The sequence below is a fragment of the Lucilia cuprina genome, chromosome 3 (genome assembly GCF_022045245.1).
Source record: "Lucilia cuprina isolate Lc7/37 chromosome 3, ASM2204524v1, whole genome shotgun sequence".
In the NCBI taxonomy this organism is placed as follows: Eukaryota; Metazoa; Arthropoda; class Insecta; order Diptera; family Calliphoridae; genus Lucilia; species Lucilia cuprina.
Window position 1 is genome coordinate 17,652,915 of NC_060951.1, and position 19,186 is coordinate 17,672,100.

Consider the following 19,186-nt stretch of genomic DNA (forward strand, 5'->3'; position numbering starts at 1 on the left):
TTGATATACTGGACATTCTCTACTTATTGTTGCATGGTTCTCATCAAGTCCCAGATTTAGCCGTTTATTACTTCTAATACAGTTTATACATTTGATAATATATTCCTCGTTACAATCTTTTGTTTTATGGTTTCCATTGCATCTAAAACAAACTTCCTCATTTGTACAATTTATGGATTTATGATTGAAGCCTTTACATTTAAAACATTGGATTATATTAGTTCCATCAAATATTATACATTTTTCCCATCCTTCATTAAGTTTTTGGGCTGATAATATTTTCGGATATGTTTCCTTTTCAATTTTTTCTATTATTTCTTTTGGTTTCATATATTTTTATTACATCCATTTTACTGTTTTCTAGGATTATATTCATGTCTGTTATAACAATTGACAATTCAGCATCATTCGGTACTTTTATTTCATAATTTTCACTCATTTTTGTTTCAATCGCCGTTTTTATTTTTTCGCGTTCATTAATATTTTCACTTTGTATTACTAGTGTACCATTTTTTCTATTTTCAATATTTATAATTTTAAAATCAACAGGATCTACCTTTTTATTTAGATCATCTTTCGTTTTTTTTAACTTTTTGTTTTTCTTTTGGTTTAATTATTAACGGAACCTGATTTTTTACTTTTGGTAACACCATATTCTTCTTCAATGCATCAGAAAATGATAGCTTATTTTGTTTGACGTTTGTTTCTTTTATCACTTTTTATTTCGGGATTCTTGATTTGGAAAGCAAAAAGAAAAGACGTGTTTGTGTGCAAGAAAAAGTGAAAAAAAGGTTTAATTTCTAACCTCAAAACTAAAAAAAATTAAAAAAAATAATCGTTTTATCTTAACGTGCTTTTTCTTTTACATATTAATAAAAATAAAATATTCTATTTTCGTTTGTCTCTGTGTGAGTTTTAATAAGAAAAACTAATTTTGTTTTTATACAAGTTCCTGAGCCATGGTCTGGCCTGAAGGCAAAATTTTAAAAAAGACAACGCCTAATGGCGTGGTGGAGCGGACGCTACCTAGACCGCGTTTCTATGTAGCAGACAACTCCAGATCATCTTATGACATGTTCTTGACTCCCCACAGGGATATGGTTGTGTTGAACCCGGTCACAGTGGGTAAGTTACTGTATGAGAAATATAATGATATTGAAATTTTCTTTATATCAAGGCGCAAACTTAAAATTACAAGCCTTAATATGAACACAATAAATGAGCTATCTAAAGACGAAAGTCTTAATGAACAGTTCTGTGTGTTCATACCCTCAGAATTCTGTGAGGTAAAGGGTGTTGTCCCCATACCTGACGAATATAATGAGGAGGAAATTTATAATGAAGTCACTTTACAAGTATCTGGCCCTGTGCCAGATACTTGTAAAATATCTGAGGTGCGTAGATTCACTAGAATTGACGCTAAAAATAAAAATTTGAAATACAATTTAGAATCTGTGCTGTTTTGTTTTACTGGTGACACTTTGCCTTCACATGTAAGCATTGGAAGAATTAACTTTCCTGTCTCACCTTTCCGCGAAAGAGTGACCCAATGTAGTAAGTGCTGGCACTTCGGTCACCACGATAAGATATGTACCCGCCCACAGAAGCTGTGTAACATTTGTGCTCATATCCATGATCTGAATGACTGTAAACAACGTCCAAAATGCGTGAATTGTGGCGGAGGTCATGTTTCTTCGTCCAAGGAATGCTCAGTCTTTAAAAAACTTAAGAAAGCGAAAATTGAAAAAGCAAATAAAACGAGGCCGCAGGCTAACTTATTTTCTCAAGAACCATCAACTAGTTTACAAAAATTCAATTATACTTTTAATACTAACGACTTTCCTCCACTTGGTGTTACGAGACCTAAAAAAACTTTCGAACAACCTATCACTGTTTCCTCTAGACCAGCGAAACGAATAAGATCTGTAGACAGCTTACCTGAAACTCCTGCGATTCCCTCTGTCCTTACGGCAAACAGGTTAAACTGCTAGACTCTAACTCAGTCAAATACATTGAACCCTTCCTTAAGTCATTGTTGGAAGCTGTAAATAAAAACAATAACGTTAATATAACGCAAAAAAGAATTCTGGAGACAATTTTGTCTCCAATTTTTAACCACCTTGAATCAAATCATGAAGATATGTCAATTTAATTGCTTAAGTATAAGAAATAAGCTATCACAGCTAAAACAATTTCTGCTGGAAGGCAAAATCTCAGTAGCCTGTCTCAGAGCCGTTTTTGAGACCAGCTGATACCATTAGAATCGGAGGTTACTCTATAATCAGATCAGATAGAATATCTAGTAGCAATATAGGTGGCAGTGTCGCAATTCTAATTGATGAAAACATAAGCTTTAAAAATCTTAACCTACGTTCCCCAACTAGATCTATTGAGGTATGTGGATGCGAGATAGATTGCACAATGGGCTCGTTGACAATTGTATCAATCTATATTCCCCCAGGAAAGAATTTTAGATCCTCTGATCTATGTTCCATATTTCAGTCGATGAACACTACAAAACTGATTATTTGTGGAGACTTTAATTCACACCATTCACTCTGGGGTGGTTACGAGGACGGCCCGCGTGGCTGTAAAGTTCTTGAATTCATCGATTCCTTAGGACTTGTGGTGCTGAATGATGGATCCCCTACATATTTTGGTAGAAGTATCTCGGCAATCGACCTGACGCTGGTCTCACCTAGCCTCAGTGTCTCTGCTACCTGGATCCCTAATAGGGAAACTCTTGGCAGTGACCACTGTATCATTGAGACCTTTTTCGAGACGGAACCAATCACACGGACAAACTCCCATTTCTATGTTCCCAAAACTAATCTCAAATCTCTCCTAAATATGAAAATCTCTAACATCTTTAATTCAAAAGAATTTTTGGATGTTACGAATGACAAACAATTTGACAAATTCGGAGAACTATTTTATGAAAAGTTTAAACATAAACCAAAAAATCGCCGAAGGAATCCCAACCCCTGGTGGAATTCTAACTGTAGGAAAGTTTCTGCAGAACAAAAACTTGCTTTACGCAAATATTACAGAAACCCTTCCAGGAAAAATTTCGAGCAACTTTCCTCAACTAGACGTAAATACAAATACACTATTAGATACGAAAAACGTATAGGATGGAAGAAATTCTGTGAAAACATCGACTCTAATATGACGCTTTCAGGGTTATGGAGAACCATAAAGTGTTTTAGAGGCTCTTTATACGAAACCCTTCTAGGATTTAAAGAATGTATTTCAGATTTCTGCGATAACCTAGCGGGGCCAATCGGCCCTTGGACTTTTTATATGCCAGGCCCACCCCTAGAAGATCATCCAATGACATCCAAAATTACCTTCAATGAATTAGACAGAGCACTAACTCTATCAAAGGACACCGAATCTGGTTTAGATGGGGTACGCAATGGTCATCTAAAACTACTAAACTTGAGCAATAAATTCAAACTTCTTGACATGTATAATAACATTCTTTCATCAGGTATAATCCCATCGTCATGGTATAAATACTCAGTAATTCCCCTAAAGAAAAAGCTTTGCCCACCAAATCTTGCGTCATCTTACAGATCTATTGCAATGGCATCATGTCTTAGAAAATTATTTGAGCGCATTCTCAACTTCCGTTTGGAATGGTTCATTGAGTCTAAGCATCTGATTAGCAAAACTCAGTCAGGATTTCGGAAGGCTAAATCTACAACAGATAACGTGGTTGCTTTATGGTCCTTCATCTCTCTTGAAACGTCTAAAGGGGCTACGGTTATTTCAGCCTTTATTGACATTAAAGGAGCATTCGATAACGTCAACATCGAACTGCTATTTTCTAGGCTTTGTTCACTCAATATTCCTATACATCTTGCGAGGATAATTTACTGTATCAAATAAAAGATCTTTATATACGCTACGATGATAACATCGATAACGGCCACTCTTTTACTGGTGTTCCACAGGGCTGCGTACTAAGCCCCATTTGTTTTAATCTATACATTGACAGTATTTTTGAAAATTTACCAGATGATATACACATCTTAGCCTATGCTGATGATATAGTGGTATATTGCGCTGAACTTAACATAACAGTTGCTAGATCTAAAGTACAAAACGCTATTAACATAATTTCATCACGTCTAAATGAACTCCAGCTGTCTATTTCAGCCAGAAAAACCAAAGCCGTAATATTTACTACCCCTAGGAGAACACGCCCATCGATCCCCACGCTCATGCTTGGCCCTGAGTCCATCGAATACGCAGAGACTTTCAACTTTCTTGGGTTTGTATTTCACAAAAATCTCAGCCTTAAACCTCATGTAGAGTCAGTTCGCAAAGGGTGCTTAAAATATATCAATGTTTTAAGGTCCCTATGTGGCGTCAGCTTGGGCTCTGACCGCGAATGTCTGATTAGGTTATATATTGGGCTTATCAGGCCCAAAATAGAATATATGGCTCCGCTTCTCTTAGACTGTCCAGAGGCTGAATTCATTAAGCTACAGAGGATTCAATGGAAAGCGCTACGCATTGCCCTAGGTGCAATGACCTCAACACATACCTTGAGCCTTGAAAAAATGGCGAATGTTATGCCACTTCCTGAACGACTAAAATTTCTCTCCGAGAAATATGTCAACAAACTTTTATCCTGCGAGAACAACCCTGCCCGTGAAGAAGCTATAAAACTTTCTGAAGCGAGATCTTTTACACACCCCTTTCCATCAATGATATTATCAAAGTCTTCGTCATCCAATATCATAACTACAACCAACCATCCCCAGTACTCAGTCCCCATAGAAGCAAGTCTATATAGACCTGTGATAAAATTCTTAGACGTGCAAAAATCCTCCTGCATTCGGCAAGAAGTATTATCAAAATTCAAAATATTGGCAGAAGGCCGTTGGTCAAACTTTAATCATATTTATACCGATGGCTCTAAAACCAATAACTCTGCTGGTTCAGGTGTTTGGTTCCCCAGTATGAACATAGAAGCACATTTTTCCTTGAACAATAACTCATCTATATTTGCAGCGGAGGCACTAGCTATAGCTGAGGCCATAAAACTAGCCATAGTTCAAGATTACGATAGAATTTTGATCGTTTCTGACAGCAAGTCAGTTCTTCAAGCGCTGGCTTCCCATCCCAAGAGTAAAACTCACCCTTATATATTTCAGATCCGTGAGTTGCTTCTCGACTGTAAAAGTAAAAACATGTTGATCCACTTTCTGTGGGTACCCGGACACATGGGAATACTAGGAAATGTCATAGCCGACTCGATCGCATCAAATCACGACACTAACGCAATCTCTGACCAGATTCCTATAATCGGTTCGGAACTAAACTCCTCAGACAAAGTGAAGTGGGTTACTACATGGCAAAACCAGTGGAACAACTCAAGTTATGGAAGAGACCTCTATAATATTTCTCATAACATTAACATACCATCTTGGTTTAAAGTAAAATCCCTAAATAGACCGACTATAGTGTTTATCAACCGCCTTAAATTCAATCATACAAGGTGTTTGGATCACCTTTGTAAGATTGGAATTAAGGATAATAATCGCTGCTCCTGTGGTGAAGTACAGACAGCAAATCACCTTTTTTTCAATTGTCCAGACGTTGACCATAGGCTCAGATCGAATTTTATTTCTAGAATTACCCGGTTTAACCTTGGGGAAATGTCCCTAACAAATATTTTAAAAACTGACAACCCCGAACTATACATGGAATTATTTAAATTCAGCTCGGAAATCAAAATTCTAATTTAACTGTAATTTCCAAATCAAGAATCTCATCCTTGTCTTCTAATTCCTTCCACTTTTTGTTTATTTTTCTTTTTTTCTGCTCTCCTTTTTTATCTTCTAATATAGTTTATATATATGTTTCGTATATGTATTACCTATGTTGTATGTATGTCCTTATTGTCTACAAATGTATATGTTTGTCTCATATATTCATTTTGTGTTCAATGTTTTCCCTTCGCTTTCTTTTCACACTTTCTCACAAACTTTCATTTTCTTCTACTTCTAGATTTATATTGACGCTACATACATATGTATGTAAAGAAATTGGTATTGTCTCCTACCTTTAAGCAAATTTGTGATAAATACTGTGATTTATATATTTAAACTATTAAGATCTCATTATAACGTTTAACGAAAATATTTATATATATACATATAAACTAAAAAAGAAAAAAAAATGAAGTAAAAAGATTTAAAAAAAAAGAAATCCGAAAGATATATAAAAAAGAAGATTAAAACAAAAATAAAAAAAGATACACAATAATAAGTAAAAACTACAACATAAACTTCGAATTTGCAGTAGTTTTTTCCCCCTACTACGTCGCTCTAGGTTGAGCGATACAATATAGAAGAAGAACACTTTTTATTTCGTTGCACATTTTTACATTTGTTTGTTCAATATTGTTACACATTTCTTGGTTTTTGTTTTCGTTGTCTTTAATAGTGCCGTAAAGTTTTATAATTTCTTGAACGTTTTTTTTACAGTTTTTTTTTTGTGTATTATCAATTATTTTAAGTCTTTCTTCGTACCTTTTCTCGATTGCTTGCAAAAGTTGTTTAATTTCATTTTCATTTTGTCTTAATGATGTTTCGAACTCCCTTTTGTATTACTTTAGGTTTTGTTTGTTTATTCTTACACCATCTTGAATTTCTCCTAAGACAAGATCAACATTTCTAATATACTGCATACAGTCCTCACACATAAATCTTATAAAGTTGTTTGCTTCTAAAACCCCGAGTGAATATTGATCGATTCCTGAACACTTTTTTGTACAATGGTATATTTTTTCACAAACTGATGCCCGTTTCTCCTCTAATCACTGACTTGCATGAACTGCAATCAGTCATTTTTGGTTATTTTTTTATTGTTTAATTATTGTCCAATAACTTATTTATTTTATAATATCATTTTATACACAATTTGGTTTAGGTTTATTAAACGTTTTAATAGTCTTTTTTCTATTTTTTAAACAGTTTAATATTTATTTTTCGTTATTTTAATCAGAGCTTTTGTTTCTTGCTTCTTATTCTTATTCTCTTTTTTTTACTAATTTTCACACCGAAATCAATAGTAAATCAGTCGGAATCTGTGAAAAATAGTTTTTGAGATCTTATTCCAAGGAGAATTTCATTGAACTCGCTGTTAAAACGATGCTTACCTAATTTAGGACACGTTTAAGTTTTAAGCATTATGATGTACGGAAACTTTTTGATTTTGTTTTTAGATGTGTTACTCTTTAGAAATAATTTACAAAAACATAGAGTATTATTTTAAATTTTAACAATTGGAAAATTTATTAGGACATTATCAGTCAATGTACAAAATTTTAATATTTTAATTCTTTAAAAGTATACGTTTGACAAACCTACCACCAAATTTGGTAAGAAAAGCCCAAAACGGCAAAGCTGGTTAGTACTATTGGATAGTATGTCAGACACAAATATTTAGCTCTGTCAAAAACTGCCGGACTTATACATTTTGGTCTTACAGGGGTTTATACTTTTTTTAAAGTAGAAACATAATAGATTATTGTAAAATTATAAAAAAATCAAGCGATTATATTAAAAATTTAAAGGAAAGCAAAAAATAAACACAAATTAGTATGAAAATTTAAAAGAATTTGTTTGCTTACCTACATATTAAAATGTTGTTTATAAATTTTTTTAATTTGGAAAAGGTAAATAATAAAAGTTCAGACATTCAAAATTGTTTTATTATGAATTAACATAGAATTTAGGAAATCACCAGAAAATAAAGTCTTCTGTAACACATTATATGTAACTCATTACTAAAGTACTTCTATGTAATGAAGACGGTAAATAGTAGTCATTGAAAAGTAAGTGGTTATGGAAGTACAACCCTACCGATAATCCTAAAATATCAATACCGAAATAAGCCAAAATACCGATAACCCTAAAATACCAATACCGAAATAAGTCACCAAACAGTCTATCGGATACAAGCCAAACATCCCTAGTTGGAAATTCTATCAAAGGTGTTTTCCCGAAGTCTAGGTTCGTGATAACATAATCCGTAATTCCACGAAGAGAATTATCTACTTCGTACAAAATTTTTGTATGATTGTCGCACGAAGGTTTCACTAACGAAGACTCGTAGAGTCTTAGTAGATTCCTAGCCGCCGTACCCGCTACAAAGTGTTCTATAGGTGACAGGTTCAGAATGATGTCCAATGCCGCCTGCGGAGTAATTCTAATGACACCAGTAATGCCAATGGAGGCACACCTTTGAGCTTTATTGAGCAACTTCCTGTACCTGCCTTTCTCAATGTTTCCCACCAGACAATACAACCATAAGTTAGAATAGGCCTGACAATCGATGTGTAACTCCAATTTACCATATCTGGTTGCAGACCCCAATCCTTTACTATGGAATTCTTGCATGTGTAATAGGCATTGAGACCCTTTTTCATTCTTTCCTGAGTATTTTCATTCCATGACAGCTTGCTGTTAAGGAAGATCCCTAGATACTTAGCTCCTCTAGATTAACCTAATTTGATGCCTTACCGGCATTGGGTATGAAATAACCTAACCTCTCTCCACCTCTTTGGTAAATAACTACTAAACGGTTAATTAAAGTTAAATCTATAACTGCCTCCCTATCCTTGTTCCTGAACGTCGCCATTGTTGCATATAATGAGATTGTTATCAGTTATAAAATCAAACATTAACTTACCTCTTTTGTTGATGTCCATGCTGCCCCATTGGCAATGATGAGCATTAGCATCAAAGCCCATCACAAGGATCGCACTTCTCTCATATGCCGTCAGCTCACGCACCTCAGAGCCGGGTGGGTCAGTCGCCACCCAAAATCTCATCCAGGACTTCCGATCCACAGCGAATCGAAAGTCCTTGCCAGTATTCTCCTTACATACCAGTGAGGTTACATGTCTCCATTGGTCTGTAAGAAGACTACCATTCTGTTTGGCCAATACTGCCAGTATGGTTTGCACCGTTCATACGGGTGGTGGAATCCACACTGTTAATGTCGCTACATTTGCCAATTGCCGATTTTAAGAATTCCAAGGAGTTCTTGTTACCGCAATTGACAACCTTCACGCCCTTCGCACCATACATCCTCCGACCCACCCTCAAATATGGTGATTTCATCAATCAGCCTACCTTCATTTGATTGCCAGAGATCGGTACTGATCCTCCCATCTGGATCATTCCGATCAATGACTGCCACTTGAAGGCATTGATAACAGCATCCACCTGTTGTCTCCAGGGAGTGAACCAACCCAGAACGTCACCAACGGGACCGTATATTCTCTCGAATTTAGCGACGCTTTGTCGGCGCCTTCTAAGCAGGAGCCTCTCCCTTGACGGGAACTTTGAAGAATCTGCTTTTGCCATCTTAGACAGAAATGCGAGAGACCTCAAAGTCCCGTTTCTAGCCTTCACCTCTTTCGTTCGTCTGTATCATTAATATCTCGTGGAGGGGCACTTGGCTTCTCCTCCACGGCTACTTGCCGAATGACCTGTGGACGGTCTTCTCCCAAATGTCCCTTTTGGATCCTCTTGGCCTCATTAGCAGGGGATGTTATCTTAACAGTCTGACTGTCAGCAAGATCTTCGTCAGACAGATAAATTCCCCAGCTTCTGTGTGGCACTAGTTTCACCAAAGGAGTCACTTGACACCTCCAGAAGACCCTCCACGTCTAAGTCGGACAGTACCTGACCTTCATGCTCAACAATTCTGGCATGAAGGTCAGTAAGGTTAACGTCACCGTTCTCCCATGTACTGTCCAACTCCCTGTCATCCTTGTTGACGTCCGGACTGTTATCCCATTCCGTCGTGTCCCTACTCTCCTCTTTGTTTGTTTTTAGGTTTGGTTTCTCTATTTTGAATCCTACGAGTATGCACGTTCAGACGGACAATCCACGCAGTGACGGCTTACGTGGACTAGGCAACTGACTAGCCATCCAGGCCCTCGGCACTAGTACCACTCACCTTGATCTTAACAGTGCATATATATGTAAGTATAATTGACAGGCACATACCACTCTACGTTATCTTGACAAGATGAGCAACCTTTAGTTATACTCTTCTTTGAAACCATAACTTCCTGTGGCTGGATATCGAATCATTAGTCACAGTAAGTTATAGTCACGATGTGTAGCTAAGCCCTCGCATCACGACAAGATAGTTAACCTTGTCGGAGGTTAGTGAGTGTAAAAAATATTAAATAAGGAGAAATAAAAAAATATTATATATATTATATATAATTATATATAATATTATATATAATTATATATAATATATATAATTAACTCGCCTTTATAACACAAAAAGTGTAAAATTTTAATAATTTCCAGTTTCTCTATTGTTATGACAAAACTAGAAATTTACGGCTTTTACGCACTTTTATGCTATAAAAAATGACTTGAAACGAAACCAACTCATCAAATAAGTATTAAACAGGCGGAAAAGTTTCTTCCGAACGGGGTCACTTTTTATTCCCTCAGATAATATAAAATTAGAAAAAAATTTCATATATTTGGATGTAGGTAGATTTTATTGTGTAGTGTATTTTTTTTTTTTGTTTTATTTCGATTAGCGTTACTGTTATTTCTATTCTTTTGCTATTGATATAAAAAATGATATAGTTGGAAAAATAAAATAAATTTAATTTTTTTAAAATTAATTTTCTTTAAATACACCTATGGTGACGTTAAGGTTACAATTTGGATAGAAATTGTTGGTAGGGCTGTGAACTGGAAAAAAGATGCATGTATGTTTCATTGTGATTTGTATTTGTTTCGTATGTTTGAATGTCTGTTGATTTCATTGAGTTTTGTATATTTAATATTTTTATTGTAAATTCTTTTCATATATTTGGATATAGGTAGATTTTATTGTGTAGTGTATTTTTTTTTATTTCGATTAGCGTTATTGTTATTTCTTTTCTTTTGCTATTGATATAAAAAATGATATAGTTGGAAAAATAAAATAAATTTAATTTTTATAAAATTAATTTTCTTTAAATACACCTATGGTGAAGGGTACATAAGATACATAGCACTCTTACTTGTTTAACCATTAACCATTAAGACCATCTGGAATTGTTTTCTTTGGTCTTCCGCGAGTTTTGTTTTTTAATACAGCATTTTGTACAAAATGTATTGATCTTCCTAGGCCCTTTGCTTTTTCTCGTAATGATTTTCCTTGATTTCTCATTCTTTGGAATTTTTTATCTTTGAAACAATTATGATTTCGTCCCAAACAAAACAAAAAATTGCACAAAAATAAAATCTATTATAAACAAATTACAAATTATAGATGTGTATATATTTTTTTTAAATCAAAATAAAAACAAGCAGCTCCCAGAATTTTGGATCAAATGGCATTGCCAGATAGAACTTTTTACAATATAATGATGTGTTTATAGAAATTTTTATTTTTTTTATTAATAAAAATTAATATATGCTGCATATTGTGTTTCTTCTCTACATTTTCTGTCACGTAGTTTATACCCACGTTTCTGGTCAACACCTGGGTATTTACCCTTTTTTCCCATTTTACCGGCTATTTACCAATAAGGATTTTACTCTTTTTTCATTTATACTGATATCTGCTTGTGAACAGCAATTGTATTTTTATATTACGAAAAGCCACAAGAAAGAAAAACTTCTTATATATTTATAAAAATACAATTATATTGAAAAATTAATACAGCACTAATATGAATTATTTTTCATATTATTTCATATTTTAAAGCACTTTTTTAATTATTTACTTTATGAAATTAATTTTTTGCTTAAAAGATGTGTATTCACATGTAGTCACGTGTGTGACACTATATCAGACGTCGGTGTTAGTATTGTTCTGAATACGAAGATTTTCGGCAGTTTACATGTATACAGCATGATTGCATACGAACTTCTCAAGATAAGCGTCAAAATAAAGCAACTAAATAAAAATATTTTATTTAGTTGCTTGGCAGCATTCAACAAAGTAGGTTGATGTCACTTTGTTTGAGTAATTGCAAACGCAATTTGAAAAACAAAAACAATAGCATAATTTACAAAAACAACATACTTTTTTTGTACATTTTAATTTGAAATGTTTTTTCTATGTGAAGAAATTATCATTCGTATGTCCATTGATTATATTTTGTTTATAAATATTCCCAATTTATAGTAGTGCAATTTAAACTTCAAAATTGAAAATAGCCAAATATTTTTTTCAGTGCAATTTCATTGAAAAAATACTAAAAGTGTGTAGTTGTGATTTTTTCATCTGTCTCTATACGCCGGTGTATGTACTATATACGAAATAAATAAACCCAGCAAACAAATTACGCACAAAAAGTAGTCAATGCATTGGTTCATCTGATAATAAACTGGTTCATTTTTAGGTGAAACATGACTGATCTTAACCTTAGCGTGATATTGGCGAGTATGAGTTCGTATTTAGTAAAATAGTTTGTTATGAATTTTCGAGGAATGTCCTTTTTATTTGATTTCAAATTCACTACATCTGAATTTACCAATAATTTTTTTATAAAACTAATACAAAAATATGCACGATACGCAGAAACAAGGGGTTGTGAGTTGGACAAATATAACATGCATTTGCATATTTTGATTTTCCTGTTCATAAACAACATTTTATATAGATAATAGATCAAAATTTCCATACAACATTTTATTCATAAATCGTTCATTCATTCAAAATACAGAACAGGAGGAAATAAAATACACTTACCACCATTTTCTAAATCAGGTTATAAACATCAAAATGTTTAAATGTCGATAAAATTATATTTTTATTGATTGTTAGAAAAATAAAAATTTAATAATTAATAAGGTACAAAATGAAAGCAAATAAAATATAGTTTTGTGAGTGCGTTTAATTCTCTCAGAACTTGTCTGAGTGAAAAGAATAACAATTTTTGTTTGACAACCGCATGAGTTTCGCCTATATCACTGCCAGCAAATTTGAGTTTAATTTTGGATACATGAACTAACTAGTCACTATTTAGGCACAACGTTATGTTTGTCAGTGCTAAATAAAATTTTTTACAAAAACATTACATTACTTCCTAATTTTTATCCTATTTTTGTTAAATACTAGTTCGAATTAATATACCAAAATGAAACGCAAATGATTAGGTTAGGTTGATAGGAGGATGTATACTATCCGAGTAAAATAAGAAAGTTTTTGAAATTTGCCAAACACCTCCAAAATCTTGAGTTTCGGGTAAAAAAACCGGTTTTCCTACATAGTAGAATTTGGAATTTGAACCGATTTTAATTTTTTCACGGATTTAGAAATCAGAAGCTGGGGTATATAATGAAATATATAATGTTTAAGTAACCTGGAGAAATATGTGTTCATTTCATCAGCAAACATATTTTTCATTTTAGTTTTGAATCGTTGTCCATGTTTGGAGATATTTTTTTAAGTATTTTATACAGGAACCGTACTATTTATTAATTGATTATTTGAGAAAAACGCAACTTTGTTGATCTTTTTCTTAATACAAAATTGTTCAAAAACTTATTTTCCGAAAGATGCTTTATATGGGAGATAGGGCTAAATATTGGACGATCCTCATACAATTTGGTGGAAGGGTTTAAATTTATATAAAAGTTATTTATATAAATTTAATCAGATAAGGTCCGAACAATACATATATAACTTTTATATAAACATAAATCCTTCCACCGAAATTTTCGAAGATCGGCCCATATTTAACCCTACCCCTATATAAAACATCCTTCAGAAAATCAGTTTTTGAACAATTTTGTATTAAGAAAAAGATCTTTATATAGGCCTCAGCTTCTGAATTCTAAATCAAAATCAATATTTGGAGGTGTTTGACAATTTCAAAAATATATTCTTGTTCTACTCGGTTCCAACTTTCAGAAAAATATTGTCACTTCCCAGGTATTTCAATTTTCGTTTATTTTGTCTCCCTGTGTTATGTTTCAGTGTTCAGAAACTCATTTTCCAATCAGTGTAAGTCAGCAATGTTATCTCCGGAATAACATCACTACCAAGATACTTGGATTTAACTTTGCTCCAGACTTTAACTGTCCTCTTCACATGCTCTACATACTTCTGAATCCGCACGTCAAATTTTGCATAAATGTGCTCGTAATCCTGTATGTCCACTCAGAATACGTATTATCACACTAACTTCAGACTTGCTCATTTTGAGCAGATTTTTCATCTTGCTCTCATCAGGGTCACCCGAAGGATTTACGTGGTTCTACCCACCGTTTGTCAGGTTATCCTATCCTCTATGTAGTGTCTCCATTTAAATTTGCGTTCGAGGACTACACCTAAGTACTTCAGTCACTGGTATCTCCTTGCCCAGGCATCAATGGTATACGTATAAATTTTTGTCTTTTTTCTCCTTCTCATCATTTTTAAAGGAAAAGGATTCCCTTTAAAAGTATTACGACATCGTCTGCATAGCAGACAAGTCTAAGTCCTTTCTCGGTTAGGGTCCTTAGGAGGCTATTAATTGTGGTAACCCAGAGTAAAGGTGATAAAATGCCACCCTGTGGTATGTCGCGAAATACCTCGTATATCTTGCAGCTTATCCATTTATTCCTTAGCATGTGGTTGATCCAGTTACGGAGTACCAACATAAAACTGGCCTTAGGATTGGATAAGAGTATCAGAGTGCACGTTATTGAAGGCGCCTTCGATGTCAATGCCGCCAGTGTATATAGTTTGCTATCAAAAGATGCACCTATGTTGTAAACAACTTCATTAAAGACGGTTTTAATTTCCGTGTTAGCCTCGATATACCGGGTGGGAAATGGGAGTTCATTAGAAGTTTCAGTGTCTCCTATATATCCTACAGCCTCCTGCCCGTGTCGTCGACCATAGATTCCGGTTGGACATGAGTTTTTTGTAGGAATTTTTCTTATCTTCGATACGTCATTTACGCTGTCTACCTGTTCACAGAAAAGTTTCTAGGAGTCTCGTTTGGCTTTACGAGCATCTTTCTTGTATTCACTAAGTTTACTACGATACTCATCCCAGTAATTGTCCTAACCGTCAAAATATTTCAGCGTCAGTTTTTCCAGAAGATGTTGTTAATTCTAATGAAATTGTTGTTGTTGATCCAATGTTAATGGTGAGTGTGGCATTTTTCCTACCTTTAAGAAACAAATATGCTAATTACCTTAATGTTTCATGTTTAATTGATTCGGGTAGCCCAATTAATCTAATTTCGAAAACAATTGTGCCAAAATGTATTCAACTTTCTGAAGGTCTAATTCCAACCCGCTATGTTGGAATCGGAAATTGTAATATGAAAATGTATGGCATAATTTCTTGTCAAATTAAATTTCAAAATATAGTTAAATCAATTGAATTAGTTGTAATACCAGATAATGATATTAAAATTTCAATGATATTGGGTAGGAATTTTATGAAAAAATTTAATATAAATCTAATTCATGTTAAACGATTAGATGATAAAAATGTATGCATATTTGATTCTAAACAGGAAATATATAATACAGATAAAATTTCTTTGGTGTCTAAAGTTAATGCTGAGGGTAATTCAGACTTTCAGTTGACTGACACTCAAGAACTTTCAAAAGATTTTATTAATTACAATTCGAAGCTAAGTGATGAACAAATATTGAAATTGAATAACATAATAGATAAGTTTTATATAAATCCTACAGATATTATTAAAAAACCACATGACTACAAAATTAAAATTCGTTTATCTGATGATGTGCCAGTTTATTGTTCTCCTCGTCGTTTGTCTTTACGAGATCGAGATGAAGTCAAAAGAAAGTCAAAAGTCAAAAGATAACAACCGATCTGTTAAATAGAAATATTATACGTCCCAGTAGTTCACCTTATGCATCCGCTATTGTTTTAACTAAAAGAAAAGTGGTGAAACACGAATGTGTGTAGACTATAGGGCATTAAATAAAAAGACAATTCGAGATAATTTTCCATTGCCTCTGATTGAGGATTGTATAGAATATGTGGGAGGGAAAAAATGGTTTACTATTTTAGATTTAAAAGATGGGTTTTATCACATAGAAGTTGAAAAAGATTCGATACCACTGACCTCCTTTGTGACACCTCATGGACAGTATGAAAATTTAAGAATGCCTTTCGGTCTTAAGAATGCACCAGCCAATTTTCAACGATTTGTTACAAATATCATTTTGGACCACTTCCATCATTGAAATCAAAACGTAAGCACATATTAGTTGTCATAGATGCATTTACAAAATTTGTCCGATTATATCCTGTAAATTCAACCAGTACTAAAGAAGTTTGTTGTTCTTTAGAAAAATACTTTAACTATTATAGTAGACCAAAAAGATTAATAACAGATCGAGGTTCTTGTTTTACATCTATGGAATTCGCAAATTTTGTTTTAAAGAATAATATTGAACATATTAAGGTGGTAGTGGCATCCCCTCAGGCTAATGGCCAAGTTGAACGAGTAAATCGTATCATTAAGGGTATTTTAAGTAAGATTAGTAATCCGATAGATCATGCTGATTAGTCTCTAAAATTATCTCAAGTTGAGTATGCTATAAACAATACTGTACATGGGTCTACAAAAGATACACCAAGCAGATTATTATTTGGTGTAAAACAGCGAGGTGCAGTAGTGGATGCATTAACAGAATATTTGGACGATAAAATGGAAAACCAGAATAGTCGTGATTTAGAATCACAGAGACTAAAAGCGTTAGAAGAAATTGAACGATCCCAGAAAAACAACGAAAACTATTTTAACAAACATCATATGCCTGGTAAACAATATTCAGCAGGAGATTATGTTGTAGTCATGAATACTGATAATACTGTGGGTAAGAACAAAAAATTTATTGAAAAATATCGAGGACCTTTAATTGTGGACAAAGTATTATCTAACGATCGCTATATTATAAAAGATATTGATAACTGTCAACTTACTCAAATTCCTTATAAGGGCATTGTAGAAGCTAAACGACATAGAAAATGGGTGACACCAAATTAATTTTAATGTATTATTTGCCACACCACTTCATTATTATTTTTTTTACGAAAGCAACCTCAGTCATTGTCATCCATTTAAATTTTCTTCTAGGGAGTTGGTGAGATTAAAAAAATATATATTGTGAAGTCCTTATACTTTATACTAATCGATAAATCAATCATTTTAATGTAAAAAATGTATTTTTTTGCATCAGCTGTTTACACTTTTGCATATCTTGCGCAAGTTTAAACCACCTCCATTTGGCGCTTAAACTAGCAAACAAAATTAACAAATTGGGTACTCATAAAGAACGTTCGAGGATTAATTTTAATCCTTCACCTAAAGATTGGCCCTAACAAGATAATTCAATGCAGAATTATTCTTGCTCAAAAAATTTAGGTGTAGTGTTTCAACATTTCAGTAAATATATTAAGTTTATAGCGATCAGTTGTGTGAAATATATTGATTGTATTTATTTAAAATTTAATATATAAAAAAATAAGTTTAATATATAATAAACATAAGTGAGAGATTAGTGACTATTAAGCAATTTTTAAATTATTCATAAAGTATGAGAAAAGAAAAATAAAGAAATTATAAAGTCACGTTTACTATATATAGATATATTCCGGAACCGTGCATTTCAAGAAACTTCCGGTATAGTTTAATCTGTGATTATAATGAATTGACTCCTGATAGTGTTGAAAGCTTTAATGTGTATACAGATGGCTCTAAAACAACTAAAGGTGTCAGCGGTAGCATATTCATTGAAGAATTCGGGACGAAAATCTCTTTCCGACTCAACGACGAATGTACTATTTTACAGGCATCTCAGCTATAAAGAGGGCATCTAATTGGCTTAAGTACTATCGGATATCTAACAGGGATATCAGAATTTATACTGACAGTCAAGCCGCCATCAAATCCCTGATAGGTGTGTATTCTACATCAAAACTTGTCCAAGAATGCCGGGCGTCTCTAAATGAGATGGCGAGACATTCAAGAATTACCCTCGTTTGGGTCAAAGGACACGGGGATATAACTGGCAATACTACTGCTGACATTTTGGCAAAAGCCGGCATGAGGTTGTCCATACTGGATATAGACCAGTTCTGTGGTGTCCCCTTAACGGTCATCAAGAAACAAATACTTGATTATTGCTTTAGATCAGCTCAGGAACGGTGATCTCAGGAGCACACTTGCTCGATCGCTAGGCTACTGTGGCCTCGTATGGATTCTCATAAAACATCCTACATTATAGGGCTAAACAGAATATATCTCAGCGCTCTGTTATCGGTTCTTACCGGTCATTCAAAGTTCGGAAACCACGCTATACGTATTGGTATTCCATATAATGACTTTTGTAGGAGCTGTCAAAATGAAGAAGAGAAGGAAACAATTACAATCGTTCCGTCATCAGGCGCTGGGTTCGTCACACTTTTCTGATCTATCAAATGTTCAATTTTGTTTTTAATAAAAAACCGCACTTTTCCAAATTATTCCCTCAAAAGTCAAACAAAATCGCATAAAAAAATAAATAAAAATTTAATTCTTTACTGAAAAGATAAATGATGAAAAACAAGTAAGAGTGCTATATTCGGCTGTGCCGAATCTTATATACCCTTCACCATAGTGTATTTTAAACATATTTTATAAATTTTAAATTTTCTCATCTACATTATTATTACACCAAAAGAAAAAGAAAATGAACAACAACAACGCTAAACGAAATAAAAAAAATTCACAAGGCATCTAAACACACATTACGAAAAATAAAATAACGCAATATAAATAACCTACATTAAAATATACGAACAGAATTTACAAAAACAAAATACACAACTCAACGACGCCAATAGAATTTTTAATTTTTTGCTACTAGAACAAATAAGAACCTTAAGTGGGGTCTAGCAAACATATGATACCCTAGTCAATAGTATGAGAAAAAATCTGGTTTATTTTGAATAATACACCTTTTAAGTTATTTTTTTGCCCTAATTATTTGTTTTAAAATCATTTTCTACAGGGGTCCTTGTATGGGGGCTAGAGTTATATGAAGCCCGATAAAATCACCAGTAACATTCAGACTTTCACAAAACTAAGTTGTGATAATTTTGGTAGAGATACTATAACATTTAACATAGTTATCAGCTAAAATAATTAAGCGATTTTACCAAAAGTTACATT

At 33.5% G+C, this 19,186-nt stretch overlaps 1 protein-coding gene across 3 annotated transcripts in view; it reads left to right on the forward strand.

Annotated features, from left to right (window-relative positions):
- LOC111684475 (zinc finger CCCH domain-containing protein 18) overlaps positions 1-19,186 on the forward strand; it is a 37,913-nt gene that overhangs the window by 13,125 nt on the left and 5,602 nt on the right. The gene's annotated exons all lie outside the window — the stretch shown is intronic.